The sequence below is a fragment of the Saimiri boliviensis genome, chromosome 11 (genome assembly GCF_048565385.1).
Source record: "Saimiri boliviensis isolate mSaiBol1 chromosome 11, mSaiBol1.pri, whole genome shotgun sequence".
NCBI lineage: Eukaryota > Metazoa > Chordata > Mammalia > Primates > Cebidae > Saimiri > Saimiri boliviensis.
Genome location: NC_133459.1, coordinates 79,297,797 through 79,322,324, shown reverse-complemented (window position 1 = coordinate 79,322,324; position 24,528 = coordinate 79,297,797). Strand labels below are relative to the sequence as shown.

Genomic DNA, 24,528 nt, shown 5'->3' with positions numbered 1-24,528 from the left:
TTTTGTTAATTTTCCTTCTAAAATGTCATGATATGTTATACTAAAGAGTTTACAGAGTAGATGCAAAAAAGGAAATTATATATTTAAATATTTGTTTTCCCAGTATATCAAATTAGTAATTTGGCAATCTAAATGTATTAGAAATATAAATTTCCATATACAAATCAGTGTAAATTTGGCTCCCCACTCTTTAGGAAAGGTTGATGCTAGATTTTATGTTATATGTCATTTACAATATTATCTCATCAGAATAAAGTGAGAAAATTCAGGTTAAAATTTTTGGCACATTTAAAAAATAGCAATATAGAAAGAATATTATCAAAATACACAATATATAATCCCTTATTTACACAATACTATTTGGACAAGACGTTCAATGAAATAAGGATGAGACTGTCATTTGTGTGACTTTTACAAATGAATGAAATTTATCTCTTTAATCATTACAGTCTTTTTAATTCTAATGAGTCCAAGTCTCTCAATGTTATTTTATGCTATGTATATTCAGTTTGAGGATATATAATTTTATTCTAAAATTCTTGGGCTAGAAATAAATTTAATATTTTTATATAAAAATCTTATAGTATAACCCTCTAATTTAACCACTCAGGAATTTTAAGCCTACATATATGATGTATTTTACTGAAGATCATACAGCTAATCTTGGTCTCTAAATTCTTACCGTTGGTGAATAGCTGAAAATACCCTTTAACTTCTCAGTGCATTCCTCCTAGTCTTTCTTAGCTTTTATAGTAATCCTCCTAGTTCGTGGCTAAGTGATTAGAGAACCAGTTCTGTTACAATTTTATGTAAACTGAGAACTAATAGGATGGAAGCAAAAACTTGGGAAGCATTAATGTGAACAATATTAGATGCATGCTAGAGACTTTTTTCTAAATTTCTTCTAAAATTTTTCGCTTAGTTCTAGATAGCTAAAGTGTCAAAACAGTAAGACATAACTAAAATTTGTACATTTATGCTGTTTTGCCCTATATTAAATTGCTCTTCAGCAGAATTTTTAATATCAAAAATATTTTAACAGTTTTGCTATTATTATTAATAAATGATTTATTAATATTAGTTATCTTGCTTTTTTTGGAGACTGAGTCTTGCTCTGTCACTGAGGCTGGAGTGCAATGGTGCAATCTTGGCTCACTGCAACCTCCACCTCCTGAGTTCAAGCGATTCTCCTGCCTCAGCCTCCCAAGTAGCTGGGATTACAGGGACCCACCACCACACCCAGCTAATTTTTATATTTTAGTAGAGATGGGGTTTCACCATGTTGGTCAGGCTGGTGTCAAACTCCTGACCTCAGGTGATTCACCTGCTTCGGCCTCCCAAAGTGTTAGGATTACAGGCATGAGCCACCGTGCCTGGATGAAGCTATTTTTGGTTGGCACAAAGAGGTATTTCCCAATTTTATACATACATATTTATTTAATAATAAATGTACTCTTTTGAATAGCTTTTATTCAAGTAATATTTTTGTTCTGGTTTCAAAAATAATATATATTTATTACAGGAAATTCAAAAAATGAAGAATAAAGACTATTAGACTACTTATATTCCCATTCTTTTGTGTACCTTTTGTGTCTTTTTTCTAAGCCCACAATATACTACCAATTCTCTTTCCTTTCTCTATATAAATGCACACGCACACAACATGTAATGTATGTAGTTCTGTACCCTGCTCTTTCACTTAACCTGACACTCTGATGTCAAAGTGATTTTTTTTTTCTACAGTGAGAATTCCTTCTTTTTATAGAGAATACCTCAAAAGCACTGGAAAAATAAAAAAGCATCATAGGACACAGTAATAGCTTCCTAGGAAATATCATTTTACACTGACCTTTCCCATTTAATAAGATTACCTTTTAGTATTTGAATTGTAAGGAGGTTATGATAAACACTAAAACTAAATATTACCTGTTTCAGTCATAAAAATATAAAGACAACAAAACCATATGTTTAATAAAAATCATATAGTAGCTAGCTTGCCTAGAAGCTGTGATATATATTTTAAGAAAATAAATATTTTAAAATTCACAGATGCTGCAAAGCCCCGGTCAAACATAAATTACAATCTGTTTTTATGTAACAGTAAAAATTTCGAAAGACTCTTACCAACTCTGAATTTGTATCACAGATACACTTTCTCTCACTGCTCGTAGAATGTAAACCACATTTATTTCTATATCTGTGTATATTTTAAAATAAATTACCCCAGAAAACAAAATGTTGGGTATACTGTGTTCAACTGCAATCCAACAGAGAAAGCAAAACCTTATATTTCCTCTAAAAATCCTGTCGTATATTTAGTGATAATTTTGTAATAATTATAGAAATTGAATGCAGCATCCATTTATTTGGAAAAGTATAAGCAATATTATAATTATCAGATGACTCAATACATTTTGTAAATGATTCTCCAATATTATTATAACAATTCACCTTTTCTTGTTTGTGTTCAGTACTATCAAATACAGAAAGAACTCTACTTACCATTCTGGGAAAGATGAAATTTTTCATTGTGCCATAAATACCCTGAAAAGTAAAGAAAATATTATTATTTATTATACCTCCATCCACAGGGATCCTAACTGCCAAATGTAATGCATCGGCAGCAAAACAAAAATAAAGTAAATCTATAGCAGAAAACACAAATCAGTGTTCTAAGAATTCTTGAACATATATGATTATGGACAGAGCTACCATAGGATTAAGCAATTGTTTTGATAAGTACGTTCAAATACAGGAATAAACTATTTTATTTTCCGCAAAAGAAATGTTGTAGGATTAGGAGAAAATTGTATATATACATATATATTTTTTACTCAGCCCTTTAGCTCACTTGTATTTTTTTATTGATAGAGATGAGACACGGAGTTTCGCTCTTGTTACCCAGGCTGGAGTGCAATGGCGCGATCTCGGCTCACCGCAACCTCCGCCTCCTGGGTTCAGGCAATTCTCCTGCCTCAGCCTCCTGAGTAGCTGGGATTACAGGCACGTGCCACCATGCCCAGCTAATTTTTTTGTATTTTTAGTAGAGACGGGGTTTCACCATGTTGACCAGGATGGTCTCGATCTCTTGACCTCGTGATCCACCCGCCTCGACCTCCCAAAGTGCTGGGATTACAGGCTTGAGCCACCGCGCCCGGCCCTGTATCTAAAACTCTTTAAGGGAATATATGCTTTTCTCGCATCTAATAATTAATGCTATTAATATTGATCAGTTTTTTTAAGTATAATAAACCTAACTGGAGAAAAATACACTGAGTTCATATCCCTCTGTCAAAACTATACAATGGCTAAGGAAATTTTAACAGATAAGATATATATGAAGGAGATTTGCTTGAATTTTATTGATAAAATATTTCAGACCTTTAGAAATTTTTTCTAGTGAACTAATTTTGAATAAACATTATGGTGTGTTAAGATATCTTTGGAATAATTATTCCCAGGAAATATATTGTTTTTGTAAATGAAAACTAGCTAAAATTTCAAACTACTAATGTTCTAACTTTTAAATGTTAAAAACTAGCTAAAATTTCAAACACTAATGTTTCCAAATTAAAAAGTTGTTTGTTGTTGTTGTTGTTGAATAATAAAATTGGGATTTGAAGGATGTCCTACTTAGATTTTCACATAGAAAATATCTTCTTATTTAGACAATTTTTCTCTTTAAAAGAATACTAAATACAGTCAAATTCTGTAATGATTCAGGAATTCTCTCTATGACAATAGTTTAAGGAAATTATTAGTTTGTATCTAATTATAAATATTAATAATGTCTTTCAAAATTTTGTGTGTATTGATTTTTAATGCAAGCTTTTAATGGAAACAAAATTTAAACATAGAAATATGTTATTGTACATGGTACTTATTCCTAAAGAATTATCAATATGATTTCTGATATTATAACTCATATCAATCTGCAAAAAAAATATTTTTAAGCACCAGCTCCTGAAGAGGGCAGCACGTTCTAGATATTATTGAATTCTAAGCTCAAATGTGACAGCTTTGACTTTAGAATACTTTTTTTGAGAACTAGAGGGGAAAAAAATGGATATGTTTTATAGACGTCTGTTCTCATGATATAATAAACCAGCAGAAAGTCTAGGCAGTTGCAGGCCAAGGTCAAAACTGTATTTGATTACTAAAAGAGAACATTCCAATTAGACACCTAAAGCAATGTATTTAGAAAAGAAACAACAAAATACCAGTAAGGAGAGGTTCCATGAGGAATGTATTTTATCTTGATACTGTAGGTAACTTTTTCTATTGGCAGTGCATTGACTGTCGAAACTACTAAAGGGGTTAGATTTAATGATCTCACTTCTTGCACATTTCATCTCAATTGCTATGGCAACATTCAGTTGCCTCAGCAGCAATGCACACTTTAATCAGATATTTCCTCCTCATTTCTCTATGAGCCAAACTGTGTAGTCAAATTTACAACCAAGTCCTGATGAATCTGATAACACCTCTCACAATTTAATGGACAACTTGCCTCCACCCACACATATAAATGTTTTCAGAGAGGCTTATAACTATTGGACAAGTATAAGACTTGGTAAGAATATATGTTTGGAATTTCTTACTTCACTGATATATATATATATATATATATATTTTTTTGGCTATTTTCTCTACCATTTCTTTTTTTAGAAGTTTTTCACCAATTTGAAACTCACTGCAGCCAGTCACAACCTTGGTGTCCCCTATCCTCACTAGGAGAGTGCATGAGTAAAAGAAACAAACTTCAGTGTTCAAGTGTCAATTCTTATCAAGTTTATTGAATTATTTGCCTTTTATCTGAACATATTTGGGACTGGCACATCAAAGAGCCATTTTCTATTGTTTGAATACAGGTCAGAGAAGGAAGGAAGATAAAGATAAAGCAAAATCTGATAGAGAAGGAAAACTGTAGAATATTATACTTAAACAGATGTCCAAGTAAGAAGGAAATTTGGTCAAGCCTCAGTAATACAGCAATTTTAATGAGAAGTAAAAGCATGATGCGTTAAATTATTGATGACACTTTGGTGAATATTAAACATCGACATTGTTGAACAAATCATCACTTTAGTATTTTGTAAAAGACTAGAAAAATCTTTTGTGGGTATATAAGGAATATTCAAACTGTCCTGAAGTCTGATTTAAAATATTAGTTAATTAAAATTTCAGAAATGTTTTGAATTTTGCAAATAGTGACTACATTTTAATTTGACACCGTGTAATAAAAAAATTTTAAACTCTGATTAAGAAGCCAAGTGATCTAAGATCTTTCTAACAGTTTTAATGGCTGCTAAAATTTGTATTTAGATACCAATCATTTTTATCCTGAAGCTGTGATATTTCTCTGGTGAGAAGTTTTACTCCAGTAGGTGACAGTAATATTTCAGCATGCTATTTCAATCACCACTTAGTAGCATCTAGTAATATTTTCATTAAGAGGCAATGAAAAAGATGCTTTCTGTAGCTGGATTTATCACTGTGATGTTTAAACACCAAATTCTAGATTATGTCTTATGTATTATAGATGACTAATTACAGCAATCAAAATCTAACCAAACCTTGAAAAGATTATTTAAAGTACAGGTCTTATATATTTTTAACTATAATTGAGGTTAGTATTAGCAGACTCTGTTCAAAATGTGGTTATTGAAAAGCTAACTTCTTATTAATGTTACAGTTTAGAAGCCCTGTAACCTTAGGAGTAGCTGAAGGAATAAGAGAAGTTTAATTTTAAAAATATATATGCATATAAAGGAAGCATGGAACCTATCTTCACATTTGAAGGTCTTTATGTAATGGATACAGTAAATGTCTTAGAAAACTAAGACAAATGGTAGAAGTTCCTGAGAATTGGATTCCAGCTCCATATTTAAAAAACTTAAAGCAATTAGAATAGCTTAAACAATGACACAAGCCATGAGGCAGCAATTCCTTTGTGTAGGCATATTCCATGAATGTTAGCATATGAACTCTTCATTTTCTGTTCTTAAATTCTGAGACAACATTGTAGAAAATGTGATAGAACCATGCCACAGATTTAGATCTAGGAATTACGATGAGTCACGTCTCAATGAATTTTTCAAAGACTAGCGCTTTACGTCAGTATGGAAACCTCGCAGTGAACTGCAAACAGCATATTCAGCAGCAAGTTTGAAAATCCTGCTCTGGAGAAACAGACTAAATGAGAAAAACAAACAGGTCTTAGTGAAGAGTTATCTAAAACCTCCAAGAAGACATATAAATCGACCCTAAATGGCATTCATTCAAGCACCTCAGGAGATGCCAGGGAGTGAGTAGAGATGAGGAATGAGTTCCCCTTTCAGTCTTGACTTGGCTCTGTTACCTAAAATTGGGGTGCTGCCAGAAAACACTGATGCTGTGGCCAATGTGAGACTTGTTCTCCGGATGAAGGGAAGATTTTGGCACCATCCTCAAACTCTGTGTTCACATAAGAAATAATAATTGCTCAATTAAGAGCCCAGAGCTATTATTCTGTATCCAGAGAAATTAAAAGTTGAAGACAATATTGCACTTCATGTGGGAAAGCTCATCTTCTGCAAGAATGCTGAGTAAGATAAAGGAACGTTGTCACCAGTTTGAAGGTTATAAATATAAAGTAATTGCTGATTCTTGAATCAAAGTAATGTGCATTTTTCATGTAACATTAGATCTTGTAAAGTTCTAGTTTATGTTCCTTGGAAATAGTGTTTTTACTTAGTTTGGGTTTGAACTTTCCTTGGGTGACCCCACTCCTGAATCACACTGAAGGATCCAAGGGGCTCACTAATGGTCTTGAATAGTATCTAACCTTACCGTACTTCAGTGCTGCTGCTTGGAGCTTGAGCTCTTTCAAATATTGGCTGTCTGCCTAAGCATCTGTTTCTACCTAAAGAGTTGATAGTAGTTTTCCAACAAGAAAAGCTAACGTTTGATAAAACAAAAACTGCAGCTGAATTAACTTTAAAGTAGTTTAATTGAGCAATGAACGATTCGTGAATTGGGCAGCCCCCAGATTCACAGCAGATTCACTGAGACTCCAGCATAGCCACGTGGTGGAAGATTTATAGGCAAAAAAGAAAAAATGATGCACAGAAATTGGCAGTGAGGCACAGAAACAGCTGGATTGGTTACAGGTTGTTGTTTACCTTATTTGAACATAGTTTGAACACTTCAGTCTAGGAGTGGTTGAAGTTCGGCCACTGTGATTGGCCAAGACGCAGTTATTGTTACAGGTGCATACTTCTAAGTTAGGTTTTCACTTTTGTCTGACTATTAATCTAGGTTACAATTCATCCACAAGGACGCAAATATAGAAGTACAGAGTCTCTCTTGGGCCATACTTAGTTTGCTTTAACACTTTTATTTTTACTATTAAAGAATATGGGATGTTATTATACTTCATTAAATATTTTATTTCCTCTGTCCCTCCAGACATTTCAAATCAAATGTTTACATTAACTGAGGTTGGTTAAAATTCCTCCTGCTGGCCAGGCATAGTGGCTCATGCCTGTAATCCCAGCACTTTGGGAGGCCGATGCGGGTGGATCACCTGAGGTCAGAAGTTTGAGATCATCCTGACCAACATATTGAAACCCCATCTCTACTAAGACAAAAAAAAAAAAAAAATTAGCTGGGCTTGGTGGTGCATGCCTGCAGTCCCAGCTACTTGGGAGGCTGAGGCAGGAGAATTGCTTGAACCTGGGAGGTGGAGGTTGCAGCGAGCCAATATTATGCCATTGCACTCCAGCCTGGGCAACAAGAGCAAAACTCTCTCTCAAAAAAAAAAAAAAAAAAAAAAAAAAACCAACAACAACAAGATTCCTCCTGCTGAGGTTTTGCTAGCAAATGGTCATGAAGCTTCTTTCCAAATGCTCACTCACAAAGGCTTTTACTAGCCAATTCCATTTGGTTGGCTTTATTCCAACACAGTCTCTGGTGATAGTAAACATTAGCTACAGAGAAACTGAAACTTCCATGGCACCCCAGAGGAACTTTTTGATCCAAAAGACACTCCTAGTAAACCAAAGTGTCACTACAGCTTCATGAACATTTCCTAATGTCATGAGTAACAGTAGGAGGAAAGGGTGGCTACATTTCTGCAATGGTTGTCCATGTGTGTAAACCCAGTCCCCAACTGGAGATCAAAGAGTGTCTTTAATCAACAAGTATTTATTTAGTGCCTATCATGTCTAAAATTTAAGGAGTTGGAAAAGGACAAATAGGAGCTATTTTAAAATTCTGTTTTTTGTTAATGAATGGAGAAAGACATATTGCTGGCCTTTAAAAATATCACAATTATCTATAGAAGGGAAAATTAACATGAAACAATTAAAACACAACATCTCTTTGTCATGTCCCTAACAATTAAAATAGTCCATCTGTTTGATACTAGAAAAGGTTTTAATATATTTTAACAGTATTATTTCCGTTAAGTATTCTAACAAAAAAGCACAAATTTTGTGGCTTTATTCAATATGTTTCTGCACCCTCACATCTACTCACTTGTCCCTCTTGCCTGTGGAACTTAAGACATCTCTACAGAATTGTGATAGCTCTGATTGGGAACTGACGGAGTGGGGACAGTCTTGTATTCTTGTTTTACTGTGGCAAATGCAGCAATGTCAGGTAAATAATAATAAGAGTTAAGAAAATGCATATTCACTGAATAATGAATGAATGGCAAATAAAAGAAGAATGGAATTGGGGTTGTCCTAAGTGCAAGAAGTATTCAACAAGATTAGTGTAGTTTGGAATAGTCTTAGTTTCATGAAAGATATGGGACTTTTCACTGGTCTTCAAGAATGGACGAGAGTTAGAGATAGCAGATGTAAGGAAATAACATATTTCCAGTGAAGTGAAGAGCATGAGCAAAGGGATTGCTTTAGATGCAGAGAAATCAATGAAAAAATTTAATTCTTCTTGATAAGACTGTGGATTGTATGATGGGTTAGTGATTTTGTTTGGTTTAGATTAAAGGATATTGTAAAGAAATGTTTCTCAAACTCAAATTTGCATACCTGGGGATCTTGTTAAAATGAAGAACCTAATTTAATCGGTCTGGACTGAGGTGTGAGATTATCTATTTCTATCAAGTTTCCAGGTGATGTTTGTGCTGATGCCATACTGTGAATTGCAGGACTGTTGAAGATCCTTGAAGCTAGATAGGGTCATTTGGGCCTGATATAGCAGGCATTCAAAAACCACTCTATGTCCTCTAGCAGTTACAGCATGATGAAAACTGCACTTTAGGGAGATTAGTGTGTCAACCTCATGAAAAGTATGCTAAAGAAGAGAGAGAGTGGAATAGGAAAACCACCTGGGAGCCTGTCTACACTTTCTCTGCGTATTTCACAGATTTGGTGCTCGATTATCAGTTGATTGATTAGTTTGTGTGGACATGGTCAATGCAAAAACAGTTTCTCAGTAAAATAATTGTAGTCTCAGTGACTTTTTGAAAAGAAGTCAAGTCAAGTTTAGGTAAAACACATGGGGAATCCATGAATGTTCTTTCCCTCTTCTCCCTCTGGAAAAATTGTATTCATTCTTTAAAAGATTTGAAATGTTAACTCTTTTGTTCTTATCATAGTATAAAATTATAATTATGCCTTTATATGCATCTCTCACATATATAATAATGATAATGATAATTAGCAATAATACCAAACTATTTCTTTGAGTGCTTATTAGTAGTGCCAGGCAAACTGCTAAAGAATTTTTATAATGAAATCTTTATTCCAATGCTCTGACAAATACTACAATTAATCACCCACACATATCCACATATAAAAAATAGATTTAAAGATATATTTAGGGTTAGGGTTATATATATATATCTTGTGTGCCCTAACATTCTAACATTGTGTTGGCTATGTATCAGTAAATATATTTATTCAGAGAATCAACACAATGTGTTCTAAGAATCACAAATTTCTTAGTGTAGCTTCTATTTTTGCCTGGTATTTTCACCTTTGTTCCTTATCTCCAATAATTATAACAATGGCTAACAATTAGTGTTTCTTATCCCTTAGGTACAAATTGAAGCCATTAGCATGAGTTGTCTCATTTAATCTTCATAATAATTTAGGTGTTATTACCACCCCTATTTTATGTGTGAAGAAAAAGAGTCACAGAGAGGTTCATTTGTCTACATTTCCAAAGCTACAAAGCAAGAAAGTTGGACTTGGAATCTACCACTACTTTTCTTCCACTGTGGGAAAGAAAGAAAGAAAGAAAAGAAAAAGAAAGAAAGGGAGGAGGGAGGGAGGGAAAAGAGAGAGAAAGAAAAGAGAAAGAAAGAAGAAAGAGAAAGAAAGAAGAAAAAGGAAAGAAAGAAGAGAGAGAAAGAGAAAAAAATAAGAGAGAAAGAGAAAGAAGAAAGAAAAGAGAAGAAAGGAAGAAGAAAGGAAATAGAGAAAGAAAAGAAAGAAGAAAGGAAGGGAGAGAGGAAGGGAGGAAGGAAGGAAGGGCCGGCAACGGTGGCTCATGCCTGTAGGGGAGGGTGAACCAGGTGTGGTGGCTCATGCCTGTAATCCCAGCACTTTGGGAGGCCGAGGTGAGCGGATTACGAGGTCAGGAGTTCAAGACCAGCCTGGCCAAGATAGTGAAACTTCACCTCTACTAAAAGTACAAAAATTAGCCAGGTATAGTGATGCATGCCTATAATCCCAGCTACTTGGGAGGCTGAGACAGAACTGCTTGAACCTGGAAGGCAGAGGTTGCAGTGATCTGAGATTGTACCACTGCACTCTAGCCTGGGCGACAGTGAGACTCCGTCAAAAAAAAAAAAAAAAAAAAAAAAAAAGAAGAAGGAAGGAAGGAAGGAGGGAGGGAGGGAAGGAGAAATGGAGAAAGGGAGTTCATTAAGTCCAAAAATGCTTATTGTGATATTTTGGCTTCTATCAGCATACCACCATGCCGGATCAGGAGGAAGTCCCTGCTGGCTGGCCGATGTGTAGTCATGGGGTAAAATCTTTTCTATGAAGGGCCCCACTCCCTTGACTTCTCTTCAGTGACACTCCAAATCCCTTAGACCACATCTCAACTTCACAATAGAATAAAGAATATTCCCCCAAAATATGCACCATTATATATTGCAAAAAGATAGTCACCTTTAAACATTTTCCCTTTAGGGAAAGACATTCAGGTTCTGGGATTCCTTGCTGGTATTAGACGTAATAATGACAACCTTGCAGATATTTGAAGCGTTAGATGTGATAGAAATAGTTACTTGCCTGATCAACTAAAAAATGGATCAAAAACCAAATAGAATATTCTACTTCATGAGTTTACATTCTAATATAAATTTTTAATACTTAAATTCTAAAATGACAAACTGGATATTCTAATGTTATAATTTCTGAAATTATGTACTTTTGTAATTTGTTTTAAAGAATATTATTCTGTTTCTCACTAATATACTTTCGGGCAAATAAATCTTTGATAGTATATTCAACCCTCCACTCCATAAACGTACTTAATGCTCTAAATTTACCTGTGTGGTTTTACTGATATGGTTTGGCTCTGTGTCCCCACCCAAATCTCATCCTGTAGCTCCCAGAATTCACACATGTTGCTAGGGGGACCTGGTGTAGGACCCTGATTGAATCATGGGAGTGGGTATTTCCCATGCTGTTCTCATGATAGTGAATGGGTCTCTCGAGATCTGATTATTTTAAAAACATGAGTTTCTCTGCACAAGCTCTCTCTTTGCCTGCCGCCATCCACATAAGATGTGACTTATTCCTCCGTGCCCCCTGCCATGGTTGTGAGGCCTCCCCAGCCTTGTGGAACTGTGAGTCCAATTAAACCTTATTTCTCTGTAAATTGCCCACTTTCAGGTATGTCTTTATTGGCAGTGTGAAATTGGACTAATACACGCACCTAGACAGTGATGACATGAATTGATACAGTGATGTTTTCAGTACCATTCTAGCATATTTTTCAAGCATGGTCTGCATAGCCTGTTCTTGTTGGAATTCACTACAAGTTTACACAGCCAGGAAATGATATAATCTATTATTTGCTGTACTATTTTAAAATAGTTGTATTATAGCAATGTAAGTAATATAAAAATGTTACCTGTCCATATATTATCTCTACTAAATTTTCTTTCTCTATCATTTTTTGCTTAAATAACATTTGTTGCTTAATACCTACTGTAGCTATTTGGCTTCTTAATACTAAAGGGAGTACTTTAAAAGGCCTTTAATATAAGACAAAAAAATAGAAAACCAGCTAGACACAGTGACTCATGACTGCATCCCAGCAACATGACAAAACCCTGTGTCTACAAAAGATACAAAAATTAGCCAGATCTGGCAGCATGCACCTGTAGTCCCAGCTACTCAGGAGGCTAAGGTGGGAAGATCCACCCGAGCCCAGGGAAGTCAAGGAGGCTGCAGTGAGCTGTGATCATGCTACTGCACTCCAAACTGGGCAACAGAATGAGACTCTGTCTCAAAAAAAGAAGGAAAGAAACAGAAAACCATTACTAAACTATCAGTACCAAATGTCTAAGAGATCATAATTGTTTTCATTGGAACTGTCATAAAGTATACTGCCTTTTTTCTTTCATTGTTAATAATGCTGTAATCTTAAAGAGTGGAGATGTTTGAGAAAGCCCTCTGCTTTCTATACCTCAGACTGTGTCATAATCTATTTGGGCTGCTGTAACAAAATATCATCAAATGGGTGGCTTATAAACAAGAGAAATGTATTTTTCACAGTTCTGGAGGCAGGGAAGTCCAAGATCAAGTGCCTGTACATTCAGTGTCTGGGGAGGCCCTTCCTCTTGGACTTCCTCACAGAGATAGCTTCCTTCTCACTTTAAAGTCACATGGTGGAAGGGGCGAGGGATCACTCTCTTTATTAGACCACAAAGCCCATTCATTAAGGCTCCACGCTTATGACCTAATCACCTCCCAAAGGTCTCAACTATTGATCATCACTTTTAAGGTGAAGATTTTAACATATGAATTTTGGGGGGAACATAAACATTCAGACCATAGGAAACTGTATTATAAAACTTCATAGTGCCACTGCACTCCTGCCTGTCAATATAGCAAGACTCCATCTCAAAAAAAAAAAAAAAATATATATATATATATATATGTATATATATAATGTAAAAGACTTGGCTGGGCGCAGTGGCTCACGCCTGTAATCCCAGCACTTTGGAAGGCCAAGGCGGGCGGGTCACCTGAGGTTGGGAGTTGGAGATGAGCCTGATCAACATGGAGAAAACCCGCCTTTACTAAAAATACAAAATTTTCAAGGTGTGGCAGCGCATGCTGGTAATCCCAGCTACTCAGGAGGCTGAGGCACGAGAATCGCTTGAACCCAAGAGGTAGAGGTTGTGGTGAGCCGAGATCATGCCGTTGTACTTTAGCCTGGGCAACAAGAGTGAAATTCATCTCAAAAAAAAAAAAAAAAAAGACATTTCTCTAAACTAACCTGAAAACTATTCTAGTATTATGTCAACAATTCATGGAAGATATTAAATTCGAATAAAATTTTATTATTTTCTTATTTTGAAACAATCTTAAATCACAAAACTGTTGCAATGGCTAATAACATTTTTTCAGAATTATTTGTGAGTAATTTGCCAACATGATACTTATTATTCCCAAATACTTTAACGTATTTTTCCTACAATGATATTTTTCTTTATAACTGAAATACAACCAACAAAATCTGAAAGTTAATGCTGATATATCATTATAATCCTCAGATCCCATTCAAACTTTGTCGCTGATCGTAATGTCTTTTACAGCAAAAGGATCCATTCCAGAATCAAGCACTGAATTTAATTATTATGCATTTTCAGTCTTTTGAGCTGAAACATTTCCTTAGTTTTTCTATGACTTTCATGAATGTGACAGTTTTGAAGATTTCGAGTTAGTTGTTTTGTTAAGATGCTCCTTGTTTTAGGTTTCTCTTCTGTTTTCTCATTATTAGATTCAGGTTTCCTCTTTTTGGTGGAAAAATCACAAAAGCGATGCTATGTTCATTTCATAGCAACCTATCATGTGGCACATTACTCATGATGTGAATATTGATTGATCTTATGATTAAGGTGATCACTGTGTAATCACTCTTTTCCCCCTTTTTATAAGTGAATTGCAGGGAAGCATATTAACTTTATTTATGTCAAAATGGACTCATGGATATTCCTTTTACCCAATAGATTATAATCTGCTGTTATTATTATTATTCACTTTGATTGTCAAATTGTCTCAGAGACGGTCAGTATGAGCCTTTTCAGTCTGACCTCTCTCTTTGACATGTGCCTGGCATTGTTTTAATACTTTCATATTTCAGCACAGTAATATATTCCAGGCTCATTTTGTATTTTTGATGTCCAGCCCTGGAATCAGCTATTTCTCTAAGGAGTCTTAATTTCCTTTAGATGAGAACATTATTGAGAAACCATTGTTTTGGGGCTGTCATCGTTCTCAGGATCCAGGACAAAGGAGATACATGCATATGAAAATCCGTCTATCCATCCACATGTTACATTGATATTTATTTCCATATGTATCTATATCTATGAAACGCTGCTTCCTCCATTTCTAAACCAGTACCACAGGGTCCAGTGTAGTTTCTCTCTCTTAATATTTGTAACAACTTTCTCTGACAATGAAAAATCTGTCTCCTGTTATTTTTAATATATTGACTTTTTAATCAACCATCCTACGTGTAACCAGTATCCTATTGCTGTTAAACATCTGACCTTTCCCATTCAGATGCCCTGCTCACCCTATTTGAGCTCTGACGCTATTTAGGCTACTGAGGCTCTCCCCTCCCACATCACCTAGAGAGTTCCACCTTACTGGTCCCAACTTCATAGGTTTAGGTGAATGGAAGGACAGAAAAAGAAGAGAATGAGAAAAAAATTGAGATACTTTTGCAAGTGCTTATTTGTCTGCTACATAGATTCTAATGCTATTTCATATCACATATTTAATAGAAAATTTTTCATTTTGAGAAACTAAAAACAAAATAATTCGAACTAACTAGACTTCATATATTTGACAAATATTTATTGAGTGCCTACTCTGTGCCAGTATAATAAATTTTAGTAAAAACTAAATTAACAGCACCTCTCAATTAATCAATATATTTTACTTACTGGCTTATTTTTTCAGGGAAATTGGCCACTTATAAGCAACTACATTCAGACTGAAGATTTATTCAAAACAGGGTCAGTCATGAAGTCAGTATGAATTTTACTTTAATTCCCATACTTATATATTACCTTATATAATGAGACATGACATTCAACATTATAAACCTAAAAAAGACTATGAAACTCACTGTTGACCTATTGGTGTGCTAACTACAGACACTTAAGAAATCTTTCCAAAAAAGGTAGTTTTATTCAATTAACCATAAAATTATACTCCCAAAGCATCTAATTTCTAGTTTATTTATTCATTTAATAAGTATTTATAATACATCAGTATATTCCAGGCACTGTTCAAGAAAATAAAGATCCCTCAAAGTTCCTGTTCTGATGGAGCTTACCATCTAGTAACAGGAAAAAAGACAATGAACAGGCAATACGTGGTATGCCAGGTTATTAATGATACTAGGAAAGAAAATGAAGAAAAGTAAGAGAACAGAGTATGAGCCAGTAGAAGTAATGGTAGGTGTACTGTCTTCAATGGTTAGTTTCATTTTTTTATGTCATCAGTTTATCGTTTATCCGATAAGAGTGCCTTAGGATGAGAAATATATTATTCTCATATTTGTTTGCTGTTTTTCTTTCATATGTTTAGGTCAAATATGTAGCAAACTCCTAGCTGTCTAAATTATTTTGTAAGGACTGGAAAGTTAGCAATCAAAATGGCAAATTGAGGAAGGTAGAAGGGAGAAAAAGAGTGAACCCGTCTCTACTAAAAATATAAAAATTAGCCAAGCATGGTGGCACATGCCTGTAATCCCAGTTACTTGGGAGGCTGAGGCAGGAGGATCACTTGAACCCAGGAGGCGGAGGTTGCAGTGAGCTGAGCTCATACCACTGCACCCTAGCCTGGGTGACAGAACAAGACTCCATCTCAAAAAAAAAAAAAAAAAAAAAAATGCAAATCAATGGAAAATGAAGAGACTGACATAGAAAAAAAAAAAATCTATCATTCATTAGCCACTATTCAGATAAATATGTTTATATGTTTCTAACTCACTCAAATAGTGACTCATTAATAATTTAAATTGCAGATATGGCCTACTCTTCTATTTTCTTTTTTTTTAGATAGAGTCTTGCTCTATCACCAGGCTGGGGTGCAATTGCACAATCTTGGCTCATTGCAACCTCTACTGCCTGGGTTCAAGCAATTCTCCTGCCTCAGCCTCCTGAGTAGCTGGGACTACAGGCATGCACTACCACACCCAGCTAAGTTTTGTATTTTTAGTAGAGATGGAGTTTCACCATGTTGGGCAGGATGGTCTTGATCTTTTGACCTTACAATCTGCCTGCCTTGGCCTCACAAAATGCTGGGATTACAGGCATGAGCCACCACACCCAACCTCTCCTATTGTTTACAAACAAAAATTAGGCATTGTAGTCCTTAGCTTAATAGATGTCTACCTGTTCTAATGATACCATTATAATATAAATAATTGATACTATTAATTAAAAGAATAGAAAAGTAAGACTGTGAAAGCAGTGAAATTCTAGGATAGATTTGTAAGCAGAAGTTAGCAGCATCTATTTGGAAAAGAAAGAGCACTGAATAAGGAATTTTGAAACCTGGCTTAAAGTCTTCCTAGTTCTTGTGATGTAACTTTGGGCAAACTACTCCTACTTTCTTACACACCTAGTCTTGTTTTTGGTAAAATGAGAATAATGTCAGCCTTTGTCTAAAGTCAGCATTTAGAAATAAGATTCCCAGAATTAAAATAAATGAAAAAATCCAATAAAATGAAATCTACCAGTCTTATGTGTTTCTACACATACTTTGTCTCATTTTGTCTCCTTCTCTCTGTCTCTTACACACACACACACACACACACACACACACACACACACACATTAAAGGAAAAATTATGTTTCAGTCAATAAAGGACTATGTTGAATACTCAATTATTAGTTTTTTTTCTTTTCATTTTTTAACTTTTTTGAGACAGAGTCTCGCTCTGTCACCCAGGCTGGAGTGCAGAGGCAGGATCCCCTCTTGCTGCAGCCTCCGCCTTTCAGGTTCAAGCAATTCTTCTGCCTCAGCCTCCCAAGTAGCTGGGACTACAGGTGAGTGCTACTGTGCCCAGCTAATTTTTCTATTTTTAGTAGAGATAGGGTTTCACCATATTGGCCAGGCTGGTCTGGAACTCCTGACTTCATGATCCACCTGCCTCAGCCTCCCAAAGTGCTAAGATTACAGGCGTGAGCCACTGCGCCCGGCCCAAAATGTTTTCACTAAAATTAATATCCTGTTCCTTCAATTCTTTCAAAAATTATACTAATCTTTTAAAATGATTAAATTTGCGGCCGGGCGCGGTGGCTCAAGCCTGTAATCCCAGCACTTTGGGAGGCCGAGGCGGGTGGATCACAAGGTCGAGAGATCGAGACCAACCTGGTCAACATGGTGAAACCCCGTCTCTACTAAAAATACAAAAAATTAGCTGGGCATGGTGGCGCGTGCCTATAATCCCAGCTACTCAGGAGGCTGAGGCAGGAGAATTGCCTGAACCCAGGAGGCGGAGGTTGCGGTGAGCCGAGAGCATGCCATTGCACTCCAGCCTGGGTAACAAGAGCGAAACTCCGTCTCAAAAAAAAAACAAAACAAAAAAAAAAACAAAACAAAACAAAAAAAAAAAGATTAAATTTGAGATGGGTGAAACAGTTACATTATGTTTCTGTTTTGTCCTTTATTCCTTAGAAAGTATCCCAAAAAGGCGACTGACTATATCTTAACAATTTAGATTTTGCATAGGTTCCAAAATGGCTTTTTCATGGAAAACTTCTAGTACATCCTATACTATCATTTTCAAGTAAATAATGTTTAAAGTATAATTTGAGGCTGGATGTGGTGGCTTACACCTCTAATCCTAGCACTTTGGGAGGCTGAGGCAGGTGGATCACCTAAGGTCAGGAGTTTGAGACCACCCTGGGGAGCACGGTGAAACCCTGACTCTACTAAAATTACAAAAAGATTAGCCGAGCATGGCGGCATGTGCCTGTAATCCCAGCTACGCGGGAGGCTGAGACAAGAATATTGCTTGAACCCAGGAGGCGGAGGTTGCAGTGAGCCGAAATCAACACACCATTGCACTCTGGCCTGAGTGATAGAGTGAGACTCCATCTAAAAAAAAAAAATTATATACATATATATATATATATATGTGTGTGTGTGTGTGTGTGTGTGTGTGTGTGTTTGTGTGTGTGTATGTGTGTGTGTAATTTGAATTAGTATTCTAATTTTCAGGGAGAAGAGTAGCCAAAATAACTGTTATATTATTTAAATTATTTTAAAATGAATTCCATAATATTGTTTTAGTAATTATAATAATACACTGATTTTATGTAACATTTATTCACAGGATAAAATAATATATATTCTTCACATATCACTTTTCTAGTTTCATTCTCAAAGACTTTTTTAAAAATATAGATTAAATAGCTTTAAATATATTTGTTTCAGCTGGGCATAGTGGCTCACACCCAGTAATCTCAGTACTTTGGGATGCCAAGGTGGATGGATCCCCTGAGCCCAGGATTTCAAGTGCAGCCTGAGCAACATGATAAAACCCTAACTCCACAAAAAAAAAAAAATAGAAAAATTAGGTGTGGTGATGGGTATCTTTGGTCCCAGCTACTGAGGAGGCTGAGATGGGAGGATTGCTTGAGCCTGGGGAGGTTGAGGCTACAGTGAGTTGTGACCACACCACTACACTCTGGTGACTCTGGGTGACAGACCAAGACGCTGTCTCAAAAAATTAAAAAATATATACATTTTTACTTTACTAAAATTGCCTCCATAATATTTGGCATCCTATACCTTCAAGTTTAATACATTATTCTTTTAATATATAACAACTTAATATATAATGCACACATATTTTCAAAGGCGCAATGTCTAACAAGGAACTTACAAATTATTTTAGAGATAAAAAAATCAAAATAAAAACTTTCCACAAAATAAGAAGAATATACAAACAAATATCTCTGAAGATTCCTCTTATTTATCCCCATGCATTACAAGTTACTTTTTATTTCTTTTTGATCAAGCAGTATCTTAAGCCATTAAAAATTTTCTTCTGACATACTGACATGCTTTTATTTTTATTTTTTCATTTATATATTTTTATTCAGAAATGTTTATGTCAGTACAAGGAAACAATTTTGGAGATACTAAATGTCATCAGTTATCATTAGTTTATTATAAAAGAGAGATACGGAAATTATTTACATGATGAAAGATTTCAGAACTTCAGTGGAATGGGCAGCTTCACGTTGATGTCATTTCAATAGTGATTTATTTCAGTCTACATACTTTCCAAGAATGTCACCATCTCTAAATAGGAAATAATCCTTGTCATCTAGAACTACTTTGTGCCTCCATATTCTGGGAGAAGAACTTTATCTCCAACTTTCGCGCTAACTGGTTGAATCTCTCCACCCTTCCCTTTGGAACCCGATCCAACAGTGACTACTGTTGCTTGCAATACTTTTCCTTGAGATTTTTTCTGGAAGCATAATGCCTCCTTTGGTTACAGTTTCAGCAGCACTCCTTTCAACCAATACTCGGTCAAAGAGTGGGAGAAACTTTCCAAATGCCTGTCCTGCCATGACTCCCTCTGTCTCAGACTCATACTCTGCTCTGGCACTGACATGCTTTTAAACCCCTCTCCTAATTGACAAGCCTAGCAATACTCATTCTTTCGGCCTGAAGTCATTTTATAAGATAAACAAAGTCACAAGAGTATTTACAGAAACCTCACCTACAAAAGTAGCCAACTACCCACTGGATGGCAAATTTGGATGGGAGGGAGAAGCAGCCCAAAGAATTTACAGGCTAGCTAATAAAATATTCACTGAGCAGCCTAGAAACCACAGAACAAAGCATTATATTGCAGGGTGTTTGTTGTAAAGCTACATTTCCCCCTTATAAATCCATAAATAATATTTATGCTTTTCACATAAATTTATATTCAAAGGTAGAACCCTATTATCTGTCATAGTGTTATTATGAGCATGAAATGAGATAGTATTTACATGAATAACACTGAGAGTGTACTAACAGCTAGGCTCTATTTTTGTATATTGATCCATTTAATCATCATAACTCTATAGGATAGGTTTTAGATTGAGCCATATAAAATTGCCATTTCTGCAGGTGAAAAACTGTTGACTATCAGCAAAATTCTGTTTCAACCTGATACTACTATTTCTCCCATTTTACAATTGAGAAAACTGAGTAACTTGCCTAAGAAGAATCATTGTTTTTCCTATCTTACCGTTGAGAAAATTGCTGCCCAAGAAAGCATGAGTGACTTCCAAGGATGCACAGCTGTGTGCTTCTCAGAGAGCGAGATCAAGAGAGATAATATCTGCAGATGCACTTTGTAAATTTCATTGTGCTATATAAAAGTTAAACTATTTTTGTTATTATTAAGTCTTGTTTTCCTAGCTCCACATTGGGTCTTTTACTGTTCAATAGCCAAGGATTACCAGGGATGGATGCCACTAGTTATCAAGACAAAAGGCTCTCAGATTTGTCATCTTCTGAGATGATTCCCTCTAAAATGACAGGGCAACTTGCAATCCCCCATCCCTTGCCTTTCTGTTGTCAACTCAGTACTCAATGATGAGTCACTGGAGTACTTCTGTTTGTTCTCAAATTATTTCCTGCTGTGCTTGGAACAAATGAGTTGCAAGGGCTATTGGGAATAATATTTTTAAAAAGTGAAACATTGTCATCTCTCAAGTAGTACACAAAATGTGTTCTTCAAATGTAATTTCATATGAGTTTATTTGAGCTGGAACTAGAGGCAGTTTAGAAAATAGGCCGGGCGCGGTGGCTCAAGCCTGTAAATCCCAGCACTTTGGGAGGCCGAGGCGGGTGGATCACGAGGTCGAGAGATCGAGACCATCCTGGTCAACATGGTGAAACCCCGTCTCTACCAAAAAAAAAAATACAAAAAACTAGCTGGGCGTGGTGGCGCGTGCCTGTAATCTCAGCTACTCAGGAGGCTGAGGCAGGAGAATTGCCTGAACCCAGGAGGCGGAGGTTGCGGTGAGCCGAGATCGCGCCATTGCACTCCAGTCTGGGTAACAAGAGCGAAACTCCGTCTCATAAAAAAAAAAAAAAAAAAGGAAAAAAGAAAATATACACAGCAAAAGAAAGAGGAACCTGAATACAGACATCCAGTTGTTCTGTTTTGCTCTTCCACTCTATTTTCACCAGCGTGTCAACCCCTCCCTTGGCATAAGAGGCACTTTGATACACTAACTTTGAGCAGCATTTGGTGCATGACAAGAAGTCCAGGAGAGACCATCTTCAGCCCTGGAGCAGACAACACTAAGATCTTTCTTAGCTTCTCAGCATGTGCTGCCCTTCCAAAGAAGTACTTAAATCCTATTGCTAGTTTCTTTAGAAAAATTCCACTTGCAACAGTAACATTTTATCCTTATAGTTCTCCAGGACACAGAGGGCATAGTGGTTACCAGTGCCTGAATGAGGAGCCAACATGTGTTCAAAATCAGACACAAACTGTGTTTGAGACTTCTGCCACTCAACTACCTGTGTGACTTTGAGCAGGTTGTTTTATATCTCCATTCATCGGTGATTCATTTGTAAAATGAGGATTATATTAGTTCTTACGCCATACAGTTCACAAGTACTTTAAATGGGATAATGTAAGTAGTATTTAGAATATTGCCAAACATGCTCAATATTTTCATGGCTATTGATTTCTCATGAAATGTGAGCATATCTTTTTAAGATTTAGAAACACAAGTATTTGTGTCTGCTCACAGAATACCTAAACATCGATCAGAAATTTAGGTTCATTTCCTTAAAAATTGATTCACTAGCTCATGCCAGTAATCTCAGCACTTTGGGAGGCCAACGCAGGCGGATCACCTGAGGTCGGGAGTTCAAGACCAGCCTGACCAACATGAAGAAACCTGTCTCTACTAAAAATACAGAATTAGCCGGGCGTGGTAGCACATGCCTTTCCAGCTACTTGGGAGGCTGAGACAAGAGAATTGCTTGAACCCAGGAGGCAGAGGTTGCGGTGAGCTGACACCACACCATTGCCCTCCAGCCTGGGCAGCAAGAACAAAACTCTGTCTAAAAAAAGAAAATTGATTTATCACATTCCTTGCAAGTATCTTACTCTTCTACTTTATTTCCTAGGTGTATCTTTAACTTCCCACTTCCCACCATTTATATTGCGTCTTAGTTTTCCCACAATAAATACATTGCATCACCAGCTACGTCTATCCTTGTCCTTTTCTTTCCTTCAATGTTGGCATGCATTTTATTGCTTATCTTTATCACTTATGATAACTGATGACTGCTATATTACAAAAATAGACATCAAATGCTAACACAGGGTAGCAATGCTGGGTACTTTTCAAAGCACAGAGAAACTGTGCCCTACAATTAAATCTGGTGAACTAGAGACACATAGAAAAACAAATTAAGATTCGCTTACCACCACATATATGTGGTTACAACAACAGAAGACTGCATGTGAACATCATATACGGTAATAGAGGAACTTCGTACTGGGAGAAAAAAGTAAAATGTGAGTTATAAGTCACAGTAGGTTAATAGACGACTGCTAGCTCTAATTTGCTCATTTTCTTATAGAACCTTTTAATTACTTCATTTCTAATGCACTTACATTTGCCAGTAGTCGTCTTTTTTATTCTTCTAATAATAGTTCCTAAGGTACATCCTATAAATTATCCCTTTCCTTTTCCTCTCCTTCCTCTCTTTAATCAATTCTGAGAAATGGAGAAAAAAAATGTGAACTGTAATTTTAAGTAACTTCTTTGGATTAATAAGCATAAAAAAAAAACACAAAATACCTCCTGTCATTAGCACTGGCACTGTGCTTTCCTGTCCCCATTCCCCTTTCTTATACATGCCAATTTATCAGCTGCAGCCGTTGCTGCTGACCTGCCGTTTTCCATTAAGGCACCAGCTCTAGACAAACAAGCCCTCTCCATTCATTCCCTACATTCTTTACTTCTTTAACTTGTTCTAATGCCAGATTTCCTCTAAGGACCCTCAATTTCAAAACCCTTCATTAGGTTGGAAGAAAGTACTTCAAACTTTCTGTTTCCTTTTACTCTGTAAAAGGCTAGCTTTCTCCCTAAACTCATTTGTTCAGTTTTGTCCTCTTAACTTCCTTACCTCTTACTTCACTCATTTGCAAGAACAGTGCCTTAAAGAAAATTATCTGAGCCCTGTCCCTCTTGTCCTTAAGACGGTTCTGCAAATCTCACTTCTAGATTAAGTAGAAGAGATAAGTGTTAGTACTGAATTTGCCAAACAATTTAATTGATGACTATTCTATATGTGATAAAACAGCAAAAACTCACAATTTAAAAATTCTGGGTAAAGCAATGACTTGGAGACAGAGAAAAATTTGTGGTAAGAGTGACTCTGTGGCAAATATTAGTAAGTATAAAAAGAATACAAATAATTTTTTCTTGCAGATATAGAGACATTCATTCAGTTATGCATTCATTCATATCTTAAACTTTCCTAATCTCCTAGTATGCTAGGGGCTGGAATGATAATAACAATATACAGGCAAAATGTCTCTTTTCTGGATTGTTCACTTACGGAATAAGTTTTTGTTTCAGTTCTTTCCTTGCATTCTTAACTCTTCACATGATGCCAAAAGAAGTTATTTGTATCTCTCGGAGGCTTGATTTTATTTTATTTTTATTATTTATTTATTTATTTATTTATTTATTTTTGAGACGGAGTTTCGCTCTTGTTGCCCAGGCTGGAGTGCAATGGCACGATCTCGGCTCACCGCAACCTCTGCCTCCTGGGTTCAGGCAATTCTCCTGCCTCAGCCTCCTGAGTAGCTGGGATTACAGGCACACGCCACCATGTCCAGCTAATTTTTTGTATTTTTAGTAGAGACGGGGTTTCACCATGTTGACCAGGATGGTCTCGATCTCTTGACCTCGTGATCCACCTGTCTCGGCCTCCCAAAGTGCTGGGATTACAGGCTTGAGCCACCGCGCCCGGCCAGGAGGCTTGATTTTAAATGTTGAATTCAATGCCATCACTCTCAAAATCTATAACTAGAGTAGTCTAAAGTATGATAGTAAAGGGATGGATTTGAAAATCGAAATGTATTCTTCTCTCTTTTTCCTTTTCTGGTTTTTCCACTAATGAGACCAGTACAATATAAAGAAAAGAGATATAGTCATGTATCAGATAACCTTTAATAACTGAAGTCGTTTATGATTACTAAGGAAACTACATTTAAATAAATTATGTTTCATATGTTTTTTATAGATTTGGTTTAAAACATCTT

At 35.9% G+C, this 24,528-nt stretch overlaps 1 protein-coding gene and 1 long non-coding RNA gene across 3 annotated transcripts in view; one reads left to right on the top strand and one right to left on the bottom strand.

Moving 5' to 3' along the window:
- The window catches only part of ADGRL2 (adhesion G protein-coupled receptor L2), a 682,132-nt gene that overhangs the window by 231,728 nt on the left and 425,876 nt on the right, over positions 1 to 24,528 (bottom strand). For both annotated transcript variants that reach the window (XM_074381060.1, XM_074381061.1), the window contains one exon: positions 2,503 to 2,544. The gene's annotated coding sequence lies outside the window, so the exon portion shown is untranslated. The remainder of the gene's footprint in view (positions 1 to 2,502; positions 2,545 to 24,528) is intronic.
- The window catches only part of LOC141580285 (uncharacterized), a 48,513-nt gene that overhangs the window by 16,948 nt on the left and 7,037 nt on the right, over positions 1 to 24,528 (top strand). The window lies entirely within an intron of this gene.